This window comes from Ambystoma mexicanum, chromosome 1p, assembly GCF_040938575.1.
Source record: "Ambystoma mexicanum isolate Mex_15411 chromosome 1p, UKY_AmexF1_1, whole genome shotgun sequence".
Classification (NCBI taxonomy): domain Eukaryota; kingdom Metazoa; phylum Chordata; class Amphibia; order Caudata; family Ambystomatidae; genus Ambystoma; species Ambystoma mexicanum.
The window spans coordinates 1,008,339,450-1,008,363,156 of NC_090921.1; the positions used below are offsets into that span (position 1 = coordinate 1,008,339,450).

At 52.1% G+C, this 23,707-nt stretch overlaps 1 protein-coding gene across 1 annotated transcript in view; it reads left to right on the forward strand.

Annotated features, from left to right (window-relative positions):
• The window catches only part of AARS1 (alanyl-tRNA synthetase 1), a 751,871-nt gene that overhangs the window by 479,450 nt on the left and 248,714 nt on the right, over positions 1–23,707 (forward strand). The gene's annotated exons all lie outside the window — the stretch shown is intronic.

The following is a 23,707-nucleotide window of genomic DNA, read 5'->3' on the forward strand; positions in this document are numbered from 1 at the left end:
GGGCAGTGCACTCTGAGGTCCAAGGGAAGCCACTCACCTAGTGATGCAACCCCTGGAGAAGGTATATAGAGGTTCCTCCAGAGCTCCCTCATTCTTCCTGCACGCCTGCCTGCAGCCATCTTCACAAGTAAAGCTCCCTAGAGTAACCCCATCTCCCACCAGGAGATGTATTTTGTGAGAATGAGGAAATGTGCCCGCTAGTCTCACATTCAGAACACGTGTATATATATTTCTGGGGCTTGTGGATCTGCTTAGATCACATACTATGCATAGGCCGACATCTAGTGGTAGCTGCAGAGTATTACATTTTTTCTTTTCGAAACTCAAAGGGGCATCGACAGAGCGTGCCAGTAATATTACCCTAGTGTGATGTCTCCTGTACCCATGGCCCTTCGCACGTCGAGGTCCCTCAGATCATTTCTTTCCACCATCATAGTCCAACGCAAGTTGTGGCGTTCCTTATTCTGTCAAATGGCGTTACTTATACGAAGTTTAAATTTAGACTTTCTCTCTATCTTTTTGAAGGCCGTACACCGCAAGATCTCTGGCGACAGCTTTCGAGGACACGACCATTTGTCGATGACAACGACTCAACCGTCTCGACGAACTTGGTCTGCGGCCTACCTAGGCCCCAACGTGCCTCGCCCTGCACAGTAGGGAGAGGGGGGGGTGGGAGGTCATAATTAATCTCATTTAGAGAATTCCCATTTCTCCAGCATTGGATCTTTCATGGATTTACATGCTGTGAATATTTCCCGTCAGGCTGGGAAACCTCGATAACTTTAACATAGCGTTTTCCTATGGAAAACATTGACACTTGGTGTCCTATCGACATCTTTTTGTGTGCTTTAGCCTCCACCAATAGGACGTCTGGTATAAATAGCCCCCCACCTGCGGCTTCCCTTCAGATTTCAACCGTCTCCAAACTGTTGGGATCACCTAGTTTTTGCTCTCAAGTGCATTACTCTTTGTGTTCTACATGTACTTTCGATTCTGGGCCATCATGTCCTCTGTGTGCCAGAAAAAAATCGTTCTTTAGGCCTTGAGACCTGCAGACTGAAGAACGTCTACGAAGGGGATGGGCATGCGGATTGTCTGTATTGCCTCTATCCCAATCATTCCGCAGACAACTGTTCCATCTGTCAAGGCTTTTCGTAGAAAACGCTGAAGGACCGTAACTGCCGGTTGATCTGTTGGTTCAACGAAGGTACTTACCCAGGTTTAGAGGTGGGTTTGACCTGTGGGAGAAAGTCCTCTGCTACGGCGGTGAAAGTGTCGTCTTCGCACTCCAGGTCCCAGTCGGCGGAACCTCCCAAGAATCCGCGCACAGGGGTGCCTACGTCGGAGGTGCGAGGAGGCAGTGGGGCCTCTGGATCCAGGTTGCATCAGTCTAAAGGGGCGGGTGGCTCCTCTCTGGATAAGCCAACATTACCGGACAAGTCAAAGGATGCGAGTGCTAGGCCCGAGAAGATCGCCATTGGTCATCCTCAGGCCATGAGTCTTCTAAACATTGTTCCGTCACTTCGCTCAAGAGGTCTGCTTCGCAGGAGAAGGCCTGGCCGGTGATTGCTTTGGTTCCGTCTACGAAGGGTTTGTTGACGGAAGTGCCTCTGTCGACGGTAGTGGTGCTGACTTCTGTTCCTTCATCGGCGGTTGTGACGTCGGCTCTGTCGACGGCCGTCGCTGGTGATGATCTGTGCCTACGGTGGTGCCGTGGCAGTTCGGGGGCAGACTTTGGGCCTTTACTCCCACTGGATATTCTTCAGCGGGACCAGACGCCATAACCTGTGGACTCCAGTCCGGAAGATGAACATGTGCCGGTGTTCGATCTGTCTGTGTTGGAACTGCAGCCGGCACGGCAGTCTACGCCGGAGGGGGTTGGGGCTGGCCCGCCACAGTATCCAATGGTCGATCCACATTCTATGCTGTCCATGCAGGTGCTCAGCACACTATATAGTCGCTGTTGGGACAATTGGATGCAAGGCTTCCTGTGGCTCTGGGCGTGGTGCCTCGACCCAAAGAAGGGGTGGATGCCCCTCGGCCTGGAATCCCGAGGAGGTCGCAAGTTCGGCCGCTGGTGCTGTCGCCGGTTGGTCTCGATCCTCCCAGCAGCCACCCGGAGGAAGGGGAACTTGTTGATTCCGATCCTGATAGCGTTCCTCGGAACACGCTGTCGACAATGTCCTCGTCGCCCAGCAGGCCTGATACGTGGGATACAGACCCTGAAGTGGATCCTCCTAGTGGCCTGGCACAGCCGTCTCCGCCGGATGATGTCGGTACCCTTCACGCGATGACTAAGGCTTGTCAAGAATTTGGCATTGCCCCTGAAGAACGAAAGGACTGTTTTCTCTTTGATCACATGGGGAAGCGACGGAAGGTGTTCTTCTCCGTCCCGATATTGGACCACGTGTGGCAGGAGAGTCTGCACACGATGCGCCATTCTTTCTCGCAACCAGCGGTGAAAGGGTGCCTGGATAAGAAGTTTAAAGCGCCGGAATCTTCCCCCAAATGCCTCACGTTGCAACCCACGCCAGGGTCGTTGGTGTCTGCGGCGGCTGGTCGGAAGTCAAGAAGTCAGCACAAATGTGCTATGTCCCCAGAAAGTGAAGGCCGGAAACGGGATGCGTTCGGCAAGAAGGTGCTTGCAGTGGGCGCTACGACAGTCAAGGCAACTTACTCTTTGACCATTATGGCCTGCAATGAGAGGGCGATGTGGCACCGGTTGGCTCCACTCTTGGACCATCTCCCTGAGCAGCAACGCAAGGAGGCTATGCTGCAGGTTCGGGAGGGGGAGGAAGCCTCCGACCACAGCATTAGCATTGCTGTGTACCTGGCGGAATCCAGATTCGAACAAATCAACAATGGAGTGGTGCTCCGGAGGCAGGCATGGCTGCGCTGCACTGACTTTCGACCAGAGGTCCAACTTAAAGTGGTCGATATGCCATGTGAAGGTGAGCAGTTGTTTGGCGAAATAATGACGAGGCATTGAAGGGGATGACGGAGGACTACAGCAAGGTCCTTGGGTACGCTGCAGAGTGGCTGTTCTTTTCGGCCCTTTTCGCAGGGCCTCTGGAAATGCCAGGTTTGCTGCTTCCCGAGACAAGGGTTACGGTCACCCCAGTTATTCATCCCAAGGGTTGCGGCTTTCGTTCCAATCCACGCAAAAGAACACGGACTATCAGGTGCAGCGGAAGAGGGGTCCAGCCACCTCAGATGCTCGAGGCCGGCAGTCCAAGCATCAGCAATGACTGCCATATGGGCACTCATCTAGGGGGAAGGGTGGCGCAATACGTCGATGAGTGGCGTTTAATTACAACATACCGTTGGTTGCTGGATGCAGTGCAACATGGCCACTCATTAGTGTTGTCCGCAACTCCCTATTCCTCCTGTAAAGGTGGCACAGCCGCATCTCCAAATCTTGCGGCAAGAGTTCTCATGCTGGCGAAAGGGGCGATAGAACAAGTCCTGGTTTCGGAACGAAGCGAGGGGGTGAGGGGCGATAGAACCAGGCCAGGTTTCGGAACGAGGTCAGGGGGGGTATACTTCCTTTTTTTTTTAATTTTATTTTTTATCAAAAAGCCAAATGGAAAGTGGTGTCCTATTCCCGACCTTCGGCCGTTGAACAAGAATCTGCAATGCCTGAAGTTCAAGATGCTCACGTTGCAGGACGTCATTCTCTCTGTGCAACAGGGGGAATTCTTGGCATCATTGGACCTAGAGGGCGCTTACTTCCACATCCCGATGCTGCAAAAACATTGCAAGTTCTTGTGCTTTGTGGTTGGCTACAAGCATTTCCAGTTTCGGGTGCTCCCTTTTGGGCTCAAGTCGGCTCCAAGCACGTTCACCAAGTGCCTGGCTCCAGTGGCTGCTTTCCTCCACAGGGAAGGGCATCATGTGTATTTGTACCAGGACGACTGGTTGGTCAGGGGAACGTCTCCACAAAGGACATCGGAATCTCTCAGACATCAATACTCCTGTTATAATGGTTGGGCTTTGCCGTCAACTTCGCCAAATCCTGTCTGACTCCATCCAGGGATTTGGTTTTTCTCAGCGATCAGTTTCATACGCAGAGAAATCTGGTGCAGCCGTCTGTCGAAAGAGTGTGGAAGTTGCCATCCAAGGTTGACGAGTGGGGCCCGGGAACTACGGTCTTGGTCCGGAGTTACATGTCTCTTCTCAGGTCCATGGCGTCCTGCATTCCGCTCATCCCCAATTGTCGACTGTTCATGAGGCCCGTGCAGGAGTTTCTAGCATCCAGGTGGTCTTAGTCGGGGATCGGTGGTCGGACAAGGTGGTCATCTCCCGGGTTCTGGTGGAGGCCCCGAGTTGATGGACGTGCTCAGAGAACCTTGTGCGGGGCATGCCCCTGGTGGAGCAAGACTTTCAGTTCATGATGGGGGTGGACACTTCCCAGGTAGGTTGGGGGGTGTGCCTCGACCAATTTCAGGTTCAGGACCTATGGTCCCTACAAGAAGCATTGTTGCACATCAACATGTTGGAGTTGAGGGTGGTGCATTGGGCTCTGAAGTCTTTTATACCCCTCATTCAGGGTGCAGTGGTTCGTATTTTGGTTCGTATTTTGACAGACAACACCACCACAATGTTTTATCTGTGCAAGCAAGGTGGCACACACTGCGGGCCACTGTCTCGAGAAGCTCAGGCGGTCTGGCATTGGGCCATTGCTTCTGGGATTCAGATCACTGCATTCCATTTACCAGGGGTTCAGATTGTGCAGACGGATGCTCTCAGCAGAGACACAGGTCAGTTGCACGAATGAAAGCTGAAGGAGGCGCATGTGGCACGGATCTTCAAGAAATGGATGGGTGGGGGGCTCAACTGCTGGACTTTTTCGCCATGCTGGACAACAAGCAGTACCCTCTCTTTGCCAGCAGGGTGGCTCATCCGGAATCAAAAGGGGATGCCTTTTCGTTCCCATGGACGGGCCTGTTCACGTACGTGTTTCCTCCTTTTCCTCTGATTCGGAGAACAATCCAGTTGGTGTGCAAGTACCAGTGCAGAATGAACCTGGTGGCCCCTGTCTGGCACAGGCAGACTTGGTTGTCGGATCTACTTCACCTCGCAGTGGAAGGACTGCTTCATCTGGGGTCTGAGCCGGATCAGCTATCACTGGATGACGGAAAGGTGTGGCATCACGACCCAGCGTCACTCAGCCTGGCAACGTGGCTTCTGACCACTCCGAGTTTGGACATCTAGGAATCCCACAGGATTGTCGTCTGATCCTAGTGGAGGCAAGGGCGCCATCTATCAATGTCTTACAGTAGAAAATGGTCCAGGTTCTGTGCCTAGTCCAAGGAGCAGCCGGACATACATCCGTTGGAGGCGTCTCCAGCCCAGATTCTCCTGTATCTTCTGCTACTGGCGAAGGGGGGGGCCTGCCGTTGTCGTCGATCAAGGTGCCTTTGGCTGCCATCTCCAAGTTCACGAGAAGGCGCAACTCTACTCCTTTGTTAGTGACCGGTTGGTCAAACATTTCCTTAAAGGACTTTTTAGGACATTTCCACCAGAGAAGAGGTTCGCTTCAGTATGGAGTCTCAATGTGGTACTCTCAGCTCTCATGAAGCCGCCGTTTGAACCTATGTCGACGGCGTTGTTGAAGATCCTCTCATGAAAAGTCGCTTTTCTTGTGACTATTACTTCTGCCAGGAGGATGTCGGAACTTCATGCTCTGGTCATTGACCCGCCGTATCTGCGATTCATGAGGGACAAAGTTCTCCTGTCTACTAATCCTCACTTTATCCCTAAAGTTCCGTCAGAGTTTCACAAAAATTCTACTATTGCCTTGACCACTTTCTTCACTAAGGCTACCACTCCAGCGGAAAGAGCGCTACATTGCTTGGACGTCAAGAGAACGTTGAAGTTTTATCTCGACCGTACTCAAGTCTTAAGGATGTCGAGACAGCTGTTTGTGGCTTTTGGTCCCTCCAACAAGGGGCATTCCATTTCCAAGCAAGGACTTTTCCCGTGGGTCTCTGCTACAATTTCCTTTTGCCACGGGAAGGCTGACAAGCCTTTGAGGGGCACTCCTAAGGCCCACTCTACGAGATCCACAGCGTCGTCTGCGGCGCTGTGGGCCGGTATACCGCTCGGTGACATTTGCCAAGCTGCATCTTGGGCGGTGCTGCATACCATCACCAGACACTGTCTGGGACAGCAGCTTGTGGAAGATGTGCAGGTGGGACGGGCGGTCCTCCAACGCCTGTTTCAATAAGGTAGGTCCCGCAGCTTCTGGGTATTTTTTTGCTCTCTCATGCTGGTTTTGTTATCATGCATATTGTTGGATGATGATCATTGTGTTACTGATTGTGGCCTGGAGCAGGGGGTTGGTTTGCCTGTCATGCACCTCCAGGTTGTCATACTGCTATGTGATCTATTCACAGCATGTGAATCCATAAAAGATCCAATGTTGGAGAAGGGAGTAGTTTCTTAACTGTAACTCCATTTCTCCAGTGTTGGCATCTTTCATGGATTCACATGCGCCCGCTGGCCGCCCCTGCAGGCAAACCTTGGTTCGGGTTTCCTCTACTTTTGATGAGAACATCTGAAGGGAAGCTGTGGGGGTGGGGTTATTTGGACGTCCTATTGATGTGGGCTAAAGCACCCAAAAAGACATCGATAGGACACTAAGTGTCAAAGTTTTCCATAGGAAAACGCTATGTTAAAGTTACTGAGGTTTCCCAACCTGACTGGAAATATTCACAGCATTTGAATCCATGAAAGATACCAACGCTGGAGAAATGGAGTTACAGGTAAGCAACTACTCCCTTCCCTATTCTTCCTTTTACATTGCCAAGTTGCTATCTCTTCATGCTATGGAAAACACACCATTTGTATGCTGTCCTCCCTGGAAGGATTCACACAGGGTGTGTAATCTCTGCCCTCCTAGGGACCATTCTTAAAAAAACAGTGCAAGTCCTGCAAACTGTTTCGTCCCAAGACACTAAGGACCAGAAGACTAAACGCTGGGCCCACCACGTCCTGCAGGGTGAGGCTGCCATGGATGTTGAGGGAGTCTCCAGTGATGGCAGCATTGTGACGCTGAGGGCATCGGGACCCGACGGATTCCCACATGCGAGCCTCCCGACTCCAACAGGCAGTCGGCGGCTCGAACACCCACACTGCACGCCACACTAAACACCCCCTCCGCCCCCGTGGCGGACAGTTGACTGAGTCGTCGACCGATAAGCCACACGCGGTGTCAAAGGGAAGGTCCGAAAAATCCCTGTCCTCGGTTCACCACATGACAGGCCCCTAAAACCGACACTGGCACCACAATCAAATCAGTCAAGTCCTCGGGTACCAACAGCCCTTGCTAATAATTCAAAAATGAGAACTCTAAGACACATCCCAGACACTCTCCTCAAATCCAAATCTTCGCCCCTAACCTCAAAATCGCTGGTTACAAAGGATAAAGAACACTGCCCCTAGTCACACCCTCTCAGGAGCACTGCACCACAAACGGCCCCCTGCACCAGAGCCTTTCCCTACCCCTGATCCCACAGTTTTACCAAGCTCCACTTAATGGACCCCGGAATAGTTTGATAGATTAATGAGGCGAATGTCTCGCTTTAACATTTCTGATCAACACCATGATCAACTTAACAACCTCCAGGGGCTCTCTCAAGGCGAAGCAGCTAATAAGCAGCCTGACGCCAAAAGACCCCCCACCTAGCCGTGACACAGCCTAGTACCTCTACCTATCAAAACATATCTGACGACCTATACTATTTTGACACTACAGGTTCGCAGGACTCTGGCTCAATAGCAGATCAATGGGACATGGAGAATAAAGACCAATATGATGATGATGATGATGTATACATCATTCAATCTCCAGACCATATTGACCACCCTGTGGCTGATTTCCCCTCTGGATAACCAGCGGCAGTATAATCTTCATTTAAAAACTGCAGAACATTTTAAAATAGGTAACCAGGAAGCAGCTGCCTTCTAACCAAGCTCACAGCAAATGCAGGCTTTCACTGTGGTCTGGAAGTGAATGTCAAAATGGGCGTGCATCGGCGCCATGTTTTAGCTCCTTTTTTCGAACGAGCACTACAATCCACCCTTGGACATTTTGCTTCCGTAGCCCAGCGAAACCAATGATGGTTTCTGCACCAGGCGGAACCTCAATAATAAATTAAGAATACACGAAATGATACAACCGCAAACAATCAATAATAAAAATGCAAACAAAAACATAACGCAATGCATCAGGAATCTAAGAAAATAATTGATCCCACCAGCTCCCGCTTTGATCCTGAGTGATTTGTGAAATTGGGTCATTTAAATTGCAAATATCCTCTTCAATAGAACGGGAACGTCACGCAGGTCAAAACACATCCCTTCCCCCAGCATTGCACCATAAATTATGCTTCAGAAGCAAATAATCAACAGCCGCTTTATACTGCAAAAGAGCCTTTTGTACATTTCTGCTATCTAAAAGCAATTCTGATAAAGCCTGAGAGGTTTCATTAAGCCCCTTAACAACCAAATAAGCTAATCTAATCAAAGTTCTATAACCACCAAACTCCACACCCCCACTAAGGAAAATGCAAGTGCTAACACCTCGGGTTCAGATAACAAATGCACATGAGTCACAGTCTGCTGAAAGGCCAATATGATCGACAGAATTAACGTTTAACTCGAGGAATCGCAGTCCAAGCTGCGTCAAAGCACACAGTTAACCAGAAATGTTAGCAGGAATGTAGGTGTATGTAATGTTCCCACAGGAGAATAGCCAACCCCTCGGAAGCTTCACATGTCTAAGATGGCTGCCCGATATCACAGTAAAATTACAGGCCATCCTATTCGAACCATCAGTACATGCGCTATTTGATTGCGCACACAAGGGTTTTTTCAAAACCTGTTTCATTCCTCTCCATCGTCAAGTTCAATTGTTGACACTTGCCATTGCGACAAGGATCACAAGTCATTTCAAAGCACACGTCAGCAGGCACAATATTGTAGGTGACAATCTGCATCATATTTCTCCATTTGCGATCAGTTTCATGACCGACTCTGCAATACTCGTAAACATAAAAAGAACTCCTCACGTCCGAGTACACAACCATGGAATCATTATGCAGGATTCCAAAAACGTGTCCCAGCACAGGAGCTGGCGTCGGCATGGCCACAAGACGCGTGGATATCCGATTAGACGCATCATGAATGTCAGCTAAGCAAGTGTGAAATATTCAACACACGGCGGGGCAATAAAAGCCCACATGTTCAGATTGCATAACAATAGATGAATAACCATGTCGAAGAAAAGAAACATCCGTTGCAGAAGATATCACGCCCATGTCCACAACGTCTCCTCAAACGTTTGGTATCGCGCTGCTGCCCTGCTCCTGAGCAATGTTGTGACGTCATAGCCACTGGTCATCATCCGGATCGCCGGAGTCAGTCACTCAAAAGAGACAATTGCCACTTTTCTTAGCATGTCCCCGAACCCTCCCGAACTGACTCGTACAACCCCACAAATGCACCAACCGCACAGAGGGTCTGGAAATGTAGTTATCTTTTTTTCTCAGAAAAAAGATTTACGCTACCCTATCACCTTTTGTAAATTGGCCACATTTTGTCACTATTGATTAAAATTACTTTAATCTCTCCTTGGTAGTCTGCATCCACTATACCTCCCAGCACCTGGATCCCCTTTAATGCTTACCCAGATCTAGGGGCAATCAATCCCATATGCTCTGATGGAATTTGCACTCCAATTCCTTTGTCAATAACACTGATCCCTCTAGGATCAAGCCTGATCTCTTCATTAGAATGCACATCTAGTCCTCCTGCTTCTGGGGTCGTTCGATAAGGAGCTAGAGCCCCAGGCAATTTTTCCCAGTACAATAAAGTGTCTACTGCAATGTTTGGGTTCAGTTGTAAAGCTAGTGTTACCATACGCATCAGAGGCGTCTCGTTGTTAGTGATTGGTCTGTTGTTCAACACTTTCACTGCATCAAGAATGTGTTCACACCACCCTTTCTTACCCTCTTCTGTCTTTCACAACTGTGTTTCAACAATCCATTAATTCTCTCAATCAACCCCGAAGCCTCGGGATAAGGTACATTAAATATTCACTCAATGCCCTTTTCCTGACAATATTACTGAATCAATGAGACCCATTGTCGCTCTGAATTTGTAAAGGTACTCTGTAGTACACTGCAACTAGATTTAACACTTTACTGGTGTTCACTTGTGTATCTCTTTTGCATGGTAACACCATCAGGTATCCTGAATGTGTCCACCATCGTACATGCATATTCAGCTCCTTTTCTGATTGGCATCGGACTAATATAATCGATCTGCCAAATTTGCCCTGGTAATTTACCTCTCTTCAATGTGCTCTGAACTACATGTGGAATCGATCTATGTCTCTGATGTTGACACACTGGACATTGTAAAATTACTATTTTCACTACCTCTAAAGGAACATTAATTCCCCGAGCTTGTGCCCACCTGACAGGAGCTTTTTCTCTGAGATGCCCACTCTTCTGGTGTGCCCACATTGCAAGCCCTTCCAGATAATCTTCCTCAGCCCTCGTGTCCACAGACGAAGTCTTATGTTCGAGGGGATTGGGTCTTCTGACGTATTCCATATCTATGACAGGTAATCACCACAGCTGTGCTGCTTCAGAAATGTTTCTGCGTCGATGACGTCGATACACTGTCCTCGAGGGCCTCCGTCGAGCCGACGTCACTGGATGTTATAAGTAGGACGCACGACGCCCGTAGCCTCCAGTTCCGTTTTTTCCACTAACGTGTTTGCTTCGGAGATCTCAGCGTGCCTCGGTTCTTCTGAGTCCTGTTCTTTCGGTTCCTCGAACCTGTTCGTTTGTGAAGATTATCCATGATTTCTTCGTCTTCTACCCCGCGGCCGGGTTTTAAGAAGTGTCAGGACTGCGGGTCCAAGATGTCGTTGACTGACTCGCACGACGCCTGCCTCTGGGGCCTCGGTGAGGACCACGACACGGATGTCTGTGTAGACTGCCAGTCGCTTACGTCGAAGGCCTTGCGGGAGTGTAAGAAGAAGCTTTCTCTAGGTAAGGTGGCCAAGCCCCGGAAGTCGAAATCCACTGGGCTTTCGACTGACGATTTGAGGGCCGACTCTCCGCATCGTCGGCGTAAATCTGGGGGGGGGGGGGGTTCGGTCCCGGAGTAGGTCCCGTCATTCCTCTGCCTCTTCGAGGCACTCACAGAAGCGCCGTCACCGGTCACCTTCCCGTCCTCATCCGAGGACTCCGCCCGTTGGCGGGTTGCTTGTCCCAACAAGCTTTCCACTCCTGCGGAATGGGATTAATTTCGTAAGGAGATGATGCTGATTTTTCAGTCGCAGGGCTCTGCTCCATCCGTGCTGTCGAAAGACGCCGGTAGGGACCGTGCTAGTGACACCGTTGGCACGCCTTTGGGCTCGAGCGGTCGTCTCGATCACCGGGTGCCTTCGAGGTCCCGGTCGGACAGGGATGGTCACTCTAGCCATGCCCGTTCCAGGTCCTGTTCCTCAACGCCCTCAAGACCATCTGAGCCTGTGAGGTCTTCGAAGAAGACATCGGCGGCGAGGCCGTCGAAGGACTCTCTTGAGGCTCTGCCTCTGAGGAAGCCGTCGACGCCATTGGCGCCCAGGCTGTTGGACACGCTCGGGGCTCTGCCCTCGAGGCCTGTGTCGAAGCTATCTGCGCCTTGATCGACATCGATACCGATTCCATCGACGCCTTTCGAGGAGGCTTTATCGGAAGTGCCCCAGAGACCGGTGGAAACCCCGAAGAAGGCCCTGCAGAAGTCAGCTAGGCCTGTTTTTTAGCCTTTTTCTTTGCCCTCTTCCAGGGATTTATTACAGCCTCTTCAGTATATTTCTGAGGTGGATAAAGGGTCTGAGTAAGGTATGGTTCGTGATGGAGTTCCTGACGAACTCATGTCTGGTCATGTTCATGGTGGGGTTCCTGACAAACTCATGGCTGGTCATAGCCAGCTAGAAGACCTGCGTCAGTCTTTGCACGACGCCAGTGGTCTGGACACCTCTCCGGAGGTCGAGTTCGGTAGGCCTGACCCTGGCACGCACGCCGAGTCCTCGTACCGGCGCCTTATGTCGAGGGTGACGGACTACTTGGGGTGGTCTGCGCCACCAGTGGATTTTCTGCAGGATGACCTGACGGATATCCTTGACCAAGGTCCACCAACTGACCCGGTACTGCCATTCCATATGGCCTTGCGAAGAAGGGTGGCAGTGGCTGGGACTGCTCCGGAGAGTCTCCCGGCAGTGAGCAAGTCTTTGCCGCGAAAAAACCGCCCAGCCAGTAGCAACCCCTGCTACCTGATCATGCAACCTAGTCCGGAGACTTTGGTGGTGCAGGCGGCTATGGCCCCAGCAAAGCAGGCGTCGTACCCTACCATCCCTCCTGATAGGGACGACAAGCGTTTTGATGGCTGGGCAAAGAAAGTGTTTTCTTCAGGGGTATGGCTGTACAGGCAGCCAACTCCGTGTGTGCCTTGTCATGCTTCACACACACTCTGTGGAACTGTATTTCGTTAGCAGCTGAACATATTCCCGAAGGGGAGGAATGGGATGGTTTTCTTGCTATTGTGCAGGATGGCAAGGATGCCATGTGAGCCTGTTCAGTCGGGTCTGGACATTGCAGATTGTGTCAGCCGGTCCATGGCGGCGAGCACCGTAATGCGCAGGTTTGCGTGGTTGCGGAAGTCGGGGTTTGCTCCTGATGTGCAAGCCCGGCTCCTCAGCATGCCCTTTGATGGTGAACATCTTTTTGGCAGCAAGGCTTGAGAGGTTGCAGACCTCCAAAGCTGCAACAAAGTCGTTGAGCGCTGCAGTTTGCCAACCTCCGCCTTTTCATCCTAGGGGACAGCAATGGAGCTGAGGTTCCTTTCGATATTACTCATCCTTTGGTAGATCGAGAGGAGCTGCAAGTCAAGGGGGCCACCGTAGGAGTACCAGAGGTGGAAACAAGGTACTCGAGGTGCCAAGGCCGCTCGGGCAGTTGCCTCTTTGCCCTCAGGCACTGCCGCTTCAGCTCAGTCATCATGGTTCGCCGGTTGGGGGAAGGCTGGCGCAGCATCTTGTAGAATGGCGTGCCATTACTTCAGATGTGTGGGTTCTGGAGATCATAGCCCACGGCTACTGTCTTCCTTTCCGGCAGAAGCCTCACGACAATCCACCAGGGGACCTCTTTGAAGAGTCCGGATCCGCTCCTTGCGCAGGAAATTCAATCCTTGCTGGAGAAAGGCGCCATAGAACTGGGGTGCCTGTAGCGGAGAGGAACAAGGGATGGTATTCCCCTTATTTTTTGATTTCGAAGAAAGATGGAGGAGTGAGACCCATCATGGACTTGCGCGGTTTGAACAAGCTCCTCAGGAAGGACAAGTTCAAGATGGTTACTCTTTCTCAAGTCCTCCAGGCCCTTCAACTGCAGGACTGGTTGGTGTCTCTCGACCTCAAGGACGCTTACTTTCATGTGCGGATCCATCTCAAGCACAAGAAGTACCTGAGGTTCGCGGTTGGCGACTCGCACTTTCAGTTTCGGGTCCTGCCGTTCGGATTGACCTCCGCCCCGAGGGTTTTCACCAAGCTCATGGTGGTGGTGGCAGCATATCTCAGGAAAGGGGATTCATGTCTACCCCTACCTGGACGATTGGTTGGATTAGCATATGGGGTGTTGGGAGGCTCTTACCCCAGTTGCCCAGTCTTGAACATTGCCCACCTGTTTTCCAGGCAGAACGTCTCTGCTGATTATACCTGGGAGCGGCTGAGAAGGGTACCAGAGTCCCCACAGCTAGGTGACGTCCCCGTGGATCCCAGGTGAGCATAACAAATCCACTGGGTATGCTCTCTTTGAAACGTCCAGATCTGCTCCTTGTGCAAGAAATCCTATTCCTGCTGGAGAAAGGCACCATAGAACTGGTGCCTGTAGCGGAGAGGAACAAGGTATTCCCCTTATTTTTTGATCCCGAAAAAGGACGGGGGATTGAGACCCATCATGGACTTGCGTTGGTTGAACAAGCTCCTCAGGAAGCACAAGTTTAAGATGGTCACTCTTTCTCAAGTCCTCCAGGCCCTTCAACTTCAGGATTGGTTGGTGTCTCTCGACCTCAACGATGCTTACTTTCATGTGCCGATCCATCCCAAGCACAGGAAGTACCTGAGGTTCGCGGTTGGCCACTTGCATTTTCAGTTTCCGGTCCTGCCGTTTGGATTGACCTCCGCCCAAGGGTCTCACCAAGCTGATGGTGATGGTGGCAGCATATCTCAGGAAAGGGGGGATTCACGTCTACCCCTACCTGGACGATTGGTTGATCAGGGCGCGCTCTCCCAAGCAAATCCTGGATCATCTGTCCGTCACCTGCCACTCCCTTCACAAGCTGGGCTTCTCCCTCAACTTGAAGAAGTCCCACTTGATCGTGATGGACGCATCCCTCAGGGGATGGGGAGCTCATGCCAATGAGTTGACAGCGGTCGTTGGTCTCTGTTGGAGTCCTGACTCCATATCAATCTGTTGGAGCTGAGGGCCGTCAGGCTTGCCCTGAAGGCTTTTCTGCCGACTGTGCGAGGCAAAAATGTCCTCATTCTGACGGACAACACAGTGGCCATGCACTACCTCAACAAAAAAGGGGGGGCAGGGTCACTTCCTCTGTGCAGGGAGGCGATGCAGCTCTGGTTCTGGGCCATCAAGCAAAAAATGTCGATCCCTGCAGTTTATCTAGCCGGAGACGAAAACGAGACGGCGGGCGCTCTGAGCAAGCAGAGTGCGATCTCTCCCGAGTGGGAGCTGGCTCAGGAGATTCTCCTGGAGATCTTCGCCCTTTGGGGGACCCCACAAGTGGATATCTTCGCCTCCAGTGTCAACCGGAAGTGCGAAAGGTTCTGCTTGTGGGAATTTCCTCCAAGAGGAGCCTTAGGGGATGCGTTAGTGGTGGAGTGGTCCTTCCGACTGCTGTACGCGTTTCCTCCAGTCCCCGTCATCCCGCAAGTGTTGCGGAGGTTACAGAGGTTCGGTTCCCGGATGATCCTCATTGCTCCCGCATGGGCCCGGAGGACGTGGTACCCGGACCTTCTCGACTTGTCCATCTGCCCTACACGTAGTCTTCCCTACCGAGACGATCTGCTCTCACGGGAGGGGTGTCCGGTTCTCCATCCAGTGGTCAGATACCTCAACCTTCACGCTTGGCTTCTGAAAGGTTGAGCTATAAGGATTGGGATCTCCCTGAAGACGTGATGGAGGTGGAGGTGTTGCTTTCGGCCAGACGGCCTGCAACAAAGTCCCTGTACCGTTGCCCTTGGAGAAAGTTCTGCGATTGCTACAGGGTTAAGAATGTGGATCCTTTTTCATGTGACATTCCTGTGGTTCTGTATTTTTTGCTTTCTTTAGCCCACAAGGGCCTGCAAGTGGGTACCATTAACGGTTACCTGGTGGCACTGTCCATATTTAAGCGCTCTTCTGAGGAGTGTTCTTATTTCAAAATTGGGATTTGAACCTTGTTCTAAAATTCCTAACGGGTGCTCCATTTGAGCCTTTACATTCTTGTCCTTTGAGACTGTTAACCCTTAAAACTGTATTTTTAGTTGCAGTTACTTCCGCTCGCAGAGTGAGTGAGTTGCAGGCCCTTTTTGTTAAACCACCCTTCACTGTGTTTCATAAGGACAGGGTTGTCCTTCGGGTTCGTCCTTCATTTCTTCCGAAAGTGGCGTCGGAATTTCATTTAAGCCAGGTCATTCTTCCGTCATCCTATCCTCCTCTGCATCCTGGTGCCTTTTTTCGCCCCCTGGATCGTCTCGTGGTCGAATCGCCTGTGCCAAGCACCCCGGCAGCCGGATAGCCACGCTTCACCCCTACCGCGAATAAAAGGGTAGTACCTTTTAACCGGGAAACTCTGCGGCTGGTTTCTTCCCTGGCAGTGCAAAGACCTCCAGCTTTCCTCCACGTCGAGATCTTCTCTTCCCCTGGACGAAGCCCCAACTTGCACCCGCTGCCAGGAACAACTGCCCCCGCTGGAGCTTTCTCACCATTTCAGGTACTGTGTCCCGCCTGGTCTCCCTTGCAACACACTGTCCAAGGTGTCCAGTAAATCCTTGACTCTCTATCCTGGGGTGACCTCAGACCTGTTAACATTACCTTTCTAACTTGTTCGAACCTCTTTTTGACTTTCCTGCAAAGACTTTGAGTGCATTTCCACTGTGTGATCTTGGGCACATTCCGCCTTGCTCTCCAAGGGCCTGGCCTATGAACTATTTGCTCTACAGTAGACCCTGCCTTTCTTGACTTGCTGTGGTTTCTTAAGTGTCGGTACTGTGTGATTTTCCTATTGTGCCTTTTCTCTCCTTTTTTTAACAAATCATTGGAGTGGCATCTATGGTTACGCGCTCACCTCTGTTTTGCTAAATAAGTGGTGTCTTAACCTAGACTTGTCAAATAATTAATTGGGGAGGTGTATATATTTCTAGTGACTGTGTTTGAACTTGCTTGACATATTAGTGCCAGTGTATTTTTACAAGTGTGTTTTTTTTCAACTCTTTATTTCTCCTTTTCAACAATATTCAACAAGCAGTATCATCATCATCATAAGTCATTGTTTTTAAATGAATAATTATATACTTTTATACAAAAGTGTAACGCTCACCTGATTCCCGTAGAGGCGCCGGTCTTGACTGGGCGTATACCGTATCTGCAAAGGTGATGTGTAACACACGGCTGGCTCTTTGGGCTGGACCTCTGTGCACTGTATGTCTGACTCAAAGGGTAAGATGTCTGCAGATAGAAAATATGGGATTAAGGAACTGGGTTATTGAATGTCTCTCTCTTCTTCCCTTTCTCTTCTCCTGTAGAACCCCAAAGGTTAACGCTCTCACCTTAGGTAAGTGAACGCCGTGCCCTCCATCTGCCTCGGGGCAGGGTGCTGTAACCAGTTTCTTCACTGGATAAGGGGAGCAGGCCTCTTGACTTCAGAGGACTGCTGTCCGTCGTTTACTGCACGAACGGTAAGTTTTGAGTAATTCTAATGTCTTTAAAGTCTTTAGTAATGATGTTTCTTGTTTTGCAGGGTTCCGGCGATGGCGGATGACGGGCTGAAGTGAGTTGAAGATGGAGCCCGTGTGATGAATAGAAGCGCCTGGAAGCACGTAAGTAAGCGCTTGTTGCCTGCTTCACGATGCGCTCTAACTGTCTTTTTATTTTGCAGGTACAAGTTCGGAGCGGCTGCAGGGTGCCGGAATACCCACTGGGTTAGATGTGGAAAGGAGTAATGGCACGTGAGTATTAAAGTTCCCCAATGTCTTTAAACGCACCTTGTTTTGTCTTTCAGATGCGGGATGCAGCGCCGAAGGCCTCCGGAGCGTGCGAAGAGTTGGTAAGCTTTTGTCTTTCAGATGCCGGAATGCAGCGCGAGGCGTTGGTGACAGCCGATGGACCAGGTAAGTGAAGAGCTGTCACTGAAGACCGTAATGCTAACCTGTTCTTTCTTGTCTTTATAGGTGTTGCTGAAGACTGGATTCAGGATGGTAAGCCTTTTTCCTTAGGCCCAGGATCAGATGCAGAAGACACGATGAGCGTTCTGCTGCAGAGGATGCAGAATAACGCAAAGCAAGATTCATCCATCGGGTGCGGTTTAAATAGCCTCCTGTAGTGCTTAGGTGTCTCCTTCCACAGCCACGCCTAGGTAAGAAAAGAGTTCCTGCTTTCCAGAAGAGTTCCAGTGTTCTGAATCTAGGGAGTGGCTCCTGCCCCACCCAACAGGAAAAGTAGTTCCAAAAAGAAGAGGATCAGAGGCTCAACTGGCAGGCAAGTAAGCAGCATGGTCTGCTGCAGGTAAGTCCACCCAAGCATTATGAGCCCGGCGCTTCCAGCACTGGGACTGGGCATATTTATGAGCCTGGTGCCACTGGCGCCAGGACTGGGTCCAAAAGGTCCCAATTGGGACTGGTTGGCACTCGGAACCTGGGTTATGGATCTGCTTCCAAGGGAGTTGGGAAAACCCTGACCTTTTGGAAGCAGAGATCATGACAAAAAGCTCTGGTCAGTGTTTGCTTGTACTACTGTATTTTTGGCCCTATGGTGTATACTCTATATACTGCCTAACTCTTCTTGAGAGAAGTCTGACTGCTCAGCCACAGCTACCAGGTAAATCTGGGTGGTGTAGACTGCTACCAATTGGGTTTACTGCTAACACCTGTAGTCTTAAACTTTTTGCAGTGGTCCCTAAGGGAACTGCACAGGTTTCTGCCGAACACCCCTCGAAGAACAAGTTACTCTCTTACCTGGTAACGTTCTTTCGATGGGATGGTCCGACGACGTATTCCATATCGCTCCCTCCCTACCTGCCCCGCTGCAGAATTTCTTATACGATTGCAGCTTACGTTTCCGCAAGGCTTTCTGTGGTCATACTGGCAGAAGATTGGTGCCACACATTCTGGGGGAAAAAACTACAACTGAGGCTACGGGTTTTGTGCGTCCTACTTACGACATCCGGGGATGTCGGCTCGACGGAGGTCCTCGAGGACAGCGTATCGACATCGACGCCAAAACATTTCCGAAGCAGCACAGCTGTGGTGATTACCTGTCATAGATCTGGAATACGTCATCGGACCATCCCATCGAAAGAACGTTACCAAGTAAGAGAGTAACTTCTTCTTCATCTGCAACATGATTGAACCAACGTTCTAATGAGTCTGTCGCACAATGTGCGTCTACATAAGTCACTTCACTGTGCACCAACATTTCTGCAATATCTTCCCACAGTTCTTTTCCCCACAATTCTTTTGCATGAATTTTCCACCCATTTTTCTGCCATGTCGGCAGCCAAACAGCTAGTCCATTGGCCACAGACCACTAGTATGTGCACACATGACATTGACCAGGCGATTCTTGTTTTAATGCCTGACAAACTGCATACAGTCCTGCAAACTGACTGCTCTTTCATTTCCCTAATGTTGCCAGACTTGTCTTTGTTTTAGGATTATGACACTTGTTAGGGAGAATTCTCAGAAATGTGCCAATTCCCTCTACCTTAGAGACCCCCAGCAACTTTGTTGGATTTTGAGGACTTGATTTTTTGAACCTGGAGAGAGTGAGACCCTTTTTCCTACTCTCTCATGTATTTTAAATGTGATTTAGAACACTTTCTTTTGGTTGTGGAGTCTGACAAACTCCATAGGCATCATCTTTTGCATTGTGTCACACTGCACCTTCGGTGCAGTGACACGTGGAAGTCTTTCAGATTTCCCAACGGTTTAAATACCTTCTCTGGGATAAACTACTGTTTCCCAGAGCAGTAAAGTGAAATTGACTTTACTTACATTTGTATCTTTCTAGACAGAGCACACACTATTTTACAATAGGGTGCTGGTGGGGTTCTCCAGCATGGGGTCTGGCATGGGTTCACATGCTCATGAATATTCCTCGTCGGCAGGCTGGGAATCCTCGGTAAAGAAAAAACCAGTATCAGTTTCGTTTCTGATCTGTCTTTCGTAGTAGTAACCAATCACTGATCTCTGCGTCATACTGACCACAGCCAATGACTGCCCTCTACCTAAGCCCCGCCTCTGGCAGCCATCTTCAGAGTTTTACCGCACGTTCAAGTGTTGGGATCCTCGTGCTATTGCTCTCGAGCGTTAGTGCTATTTTTCACGTTTTTTTTTTTTCTCAAAAACTTCGATTTTTCGGTCAAAAGAGCCTCAAGCTCCACTGTCTCTTCATCCGATCAACGGGGACCCGTGTCGGATTTGTCTACGCCCCTCAAGGGTGAAGATTTCGTCGAGCCACGCTTTTGGAGGACTCCAGAAGTTTCTCAGGCCCATCTCGGACATGGCCCAGGAGAAGGGAAGCTCGACGCCCGGAAAGCTGTTCAGGGTCTGCCCTGGATGCCAGCTTCAGAATGTCTTTAAGGAGGATGAACACTCCTTTTGTCTGTACTGCCTACATGAGGACAAGACTCACGTGGAGAAGGACTGTGCGTTTTGCGGCAATATGTCGGAGCGGACCATGAAGGACCGCCATCAACGTCTCGCCAACTGGCTGGAAGGGAAGAGCCCGTCCGGCGAGAAGAAGAAGGAATCCGAGCAGTCTTCTAAGACCTTTGAGGACGCCCTGGCGACGGGGGTCCAACACAAGGCCAAGCACTGCGAGTCCGCTGGCACCGGGAGCGCCGAACGGTCGGGCTCTACGGGCGCCAGGCAGGGAAGAGCGAGGCAGTGACCCTCCCCCCAAGGAGAAGGCGGTGAGCGCACCTAAGGTGGTGAAAGCCTTAATCCATCCGGCCAAGGCCTCTATCGAGACAGTCGCTGCGGCCCTGGCTCAGCCTGTGGAGGTTACACCAGTGGTGGCGACCTCGGGGCTCAGTCTACCTGCCACCGCGGAGGGAGTCCTCTTTTATGCCCATCGACAGGACCCCCGTGAAACCTCCGACGGAGAAGAAAAAGGGGGGGCAGGAGGTCGTCATGGATTAGGCCTCAACTTCTGAGTAGGAGCTGATCGAAGTCTTAAGCCACAGCATTGGCGTGGAAGAAGACCAGCCCGTCGGGAAGGACCCCGACGTGGGAGATGACGATAACGTCGAGGGTGCCGACGGGGCCCCCTGACCGCCCGTCGGAATCCCCTCAACCAGTGCCGCAAGACAACTCGGCGGCCATTTTGTTGGCTATACAGTCCTTATGCTCAGAGATAAGGACGAGACTGCCGTTACCACCAGCGGAGGAACCGTTCCCGTCGGGGGACCCGGAGCCAGGCCCTTCTGGGAGCCCTCCCCCTAAGAGAAGGAGGATTCATCCTCCACCTCCTTTTCAGCCATCGCGCCCTGTTCAGCCCTCCTCCCTGTCCACGACTCGTGGGGATGATACGGGGACTGACACGGCCGCAACGGGTACGGATGACAAGGTTGACGACGAAGATCTGCCGTCGTCACCTCCCACCCGGGCTTCCCCGCCCGACGAGATTGGATCGTTTCACTCCATGATCGCCAGGGCATCCGAGCTTTTCCAGCTCTGCCCGGAAGAGAAGGAGGAAGGTTTCCTTTATCAACGGCGCGAGGCCAAGAGGAAGACGGTCCTCTCCGTACCTCTACTGGATGATATTTGGGATGAGGGCCTCGCCCTCCTCAAGAACCCATCCACGACGCCGGCTAGAAGGGATCGGTACGAGAAGAAGTACCGGGTCCCGGATGCGGCCCCCTTGTGCCTTCGGGCACAGCCGGCCCCGGACTCGGTCGTCTCCGCGGCAGCCAGGAAGAAAGCGGGGGGGTGCGGCCTCTACGTCGACCTCCCCGCCGGACGGCGAGGGAAAGAAATTGGATACGATGGGACGCAGGGTCATCTCGTCTACGGCGACGACGATTAAGGCGGCCAATGCCTTGGCTATCGTAGCCCGCTACGACAGGGAGTTGTGGTACAAACTGGCCCCCCTGCTGGACTTCCTACCGGACGACAAGAGGGCGGATGCCCTAGAGATCTTGCAGGAAGGAGAGGTGGCGTCGGACCACGCCATTACGATTGCGACGGACATCGCTGACACTGGATTTTGCCAGTTGGGCAACGACGTGTGCCTTAGGCGGCGTGGATGGCTCAAGGCTACTGACTTCCGTCTGGACATGCCGTTCGACGGAAACAACCTGTTTGGGAAAAAAGTGGACGATTTCCTTCAAGCCATCAAGGCAGACACGGAGACGGCCCGGGCTCTTGGGGTTCTCCAGCAACGGCTGCCGCCCTTTCGGGGCGGCAGAGGCAAACGGGGTTCCTCCAAAGGTTCCGGCGGCGGATTTTCCACCTACCGTCAAGCGGCCCGTTCGTCGTCACAGGAAGCGTACAGGGGACGAGGCAAGTCAGGTGGACCCCGCCGTCGTCGCCAAGGAGGTCAAGGCGGCAAAGCCTCGTCGAAGCAGGACTGAACCGGCCGTGGGGTTGGGCCCCCACCGAAGCACCCCGGTGGGAGGCCGGCTGGCGAGCTTCGTCAGCGTGTGGGAGTCCATCTCCACCGACCGTTGGGTGCTGGATGCCCTAGCCCAGGGTCACGCGCTCGAGTTTCTAAAGAGGTGCCCGCGCGCCCACCCTGTGGCCAGGAAAGAACATCACGTTCCTCAACTTCTCTTGGACGTAAAGGCGATGCTCAGGAAGGGCGCCATCGAGCTCGTCCCAAAGAGGCTTCGGGGCTCCGGAGTTTACTCAAGATACTTCCTCGTGAAGAAGAAGACTGGAGGATGGCGTCCCATCCTGGACCTACGACGACTGAACAAGTTCATCAAGGCGCAGAAGTTCCGGATGGTCACCCTCCAACACGTCCTGGATCAGCTGGAGGAGGGTGATTTCCTGTCGTCGTTGGATTTGGAGGATGCCTACTTCCATATTCCCATCCTAAAGGGACACCGAAAGTTTCTCAGGTTCGTGGTCCAAGGGCGTCACTATCAGTTCAGAGCCCTTCCCTTCGGACTGAGGTCGGCACCCAGGGTGTTCACCAAGTGCCTCGCACCGGTGGCGGCGCAGCTGCGCCGAGAGGGGATCCACGTCTACCCCTACCTGGATGACTGGCTCATCCGAGCGAAGATGAAGGAGCTCGCCGTGGAGCACACGGCAAGGACCGTCCAAATTCTCACAGACCTGGGATTCTCCATAAACTACGCCAAGTCCCACCTGGTGCCCGCGCAAGACGCACTGTTTCTGGGAGCGAAGCTCGACACAGTGTCGCTTCTGGCCTGTCCGTCGGAGGAAAGGACGAAGGCCATTTTGGGCAAGGTGCAGCGGATGCTGGTTGCGGACGCGGCCAGAGTGAGGTCCATCAAGTCCCTCCTCGGAATGATGTCTTCTTGCATTTACCTCATCCCCCTGTGCAGGCTCCGGGTGCGCCCGTTGCAGGAGTTCCTGGACGCGCGCTGGATCCAGACGACGGGCAGGTTCGAGGAGAGGATCACACTCGACGAGAGTTTCCGACGAGCAATCCGGTGGTGGGGCTCCCGCGCGCATCTGACGGGCATGGACTTCCAGACCCCCGGCCACCAGGAGACAGTGACCACGGATGCCTCCCTGGAAGGGTGGGGAGCGCATACCGAAAATCTGCACGCGAGAGGCCTTTGGCTCCCGACGGAGAAGTCCCTCCATATCAACGTCCTGGAGCTCCGTGCAGTGTTTTGGGCCCTCAGGTCCTTCCTTCCGTCCCTCAAGGGCAAGGTGGTGAGGATCTTCACCGACAAAACCACCACCATGTTCTACATCAGGAAACAGGGCGGAACCAGGTCCCCAGCCCTTTCCAGGGAGGCGCAGGATCTGTGGCATTGGGCCGTCGCCCAAGGGATGTTTCTGGTGCCGTTTCATCTGGCAGGGATAAAAAACACCATTGCCGACTCACTCAGCAGGGAGCTGCGCTCGTGCCACGAGTGGGAACTACGACAGGATCTAGTGGATCGCCTCTTCCGACGGTGGGGCACACCCCAGATCGATCTGTTCGCGACGGCGACGAACTCCAAGTGCCCGAGGTTCGACAGCAGGTTTCCCCAGCCGAGGAGCATGGGCGATGCTTTCTCGTTCCCCTGGGAGGGCCTGTTCCTATGTGTTCCCTCCATTGCCGCTGCTGATCCGGCTCATCAACCAGCTCAAGAGGTCACGGTGCAGGATGATCCTCGTCGCACCTGCGTGGCCGAGGCAGATATGGTTCCCGGACCTTCTGGACTTGTCAGCGTCCCCGTCAATCAAGCTGCCAGT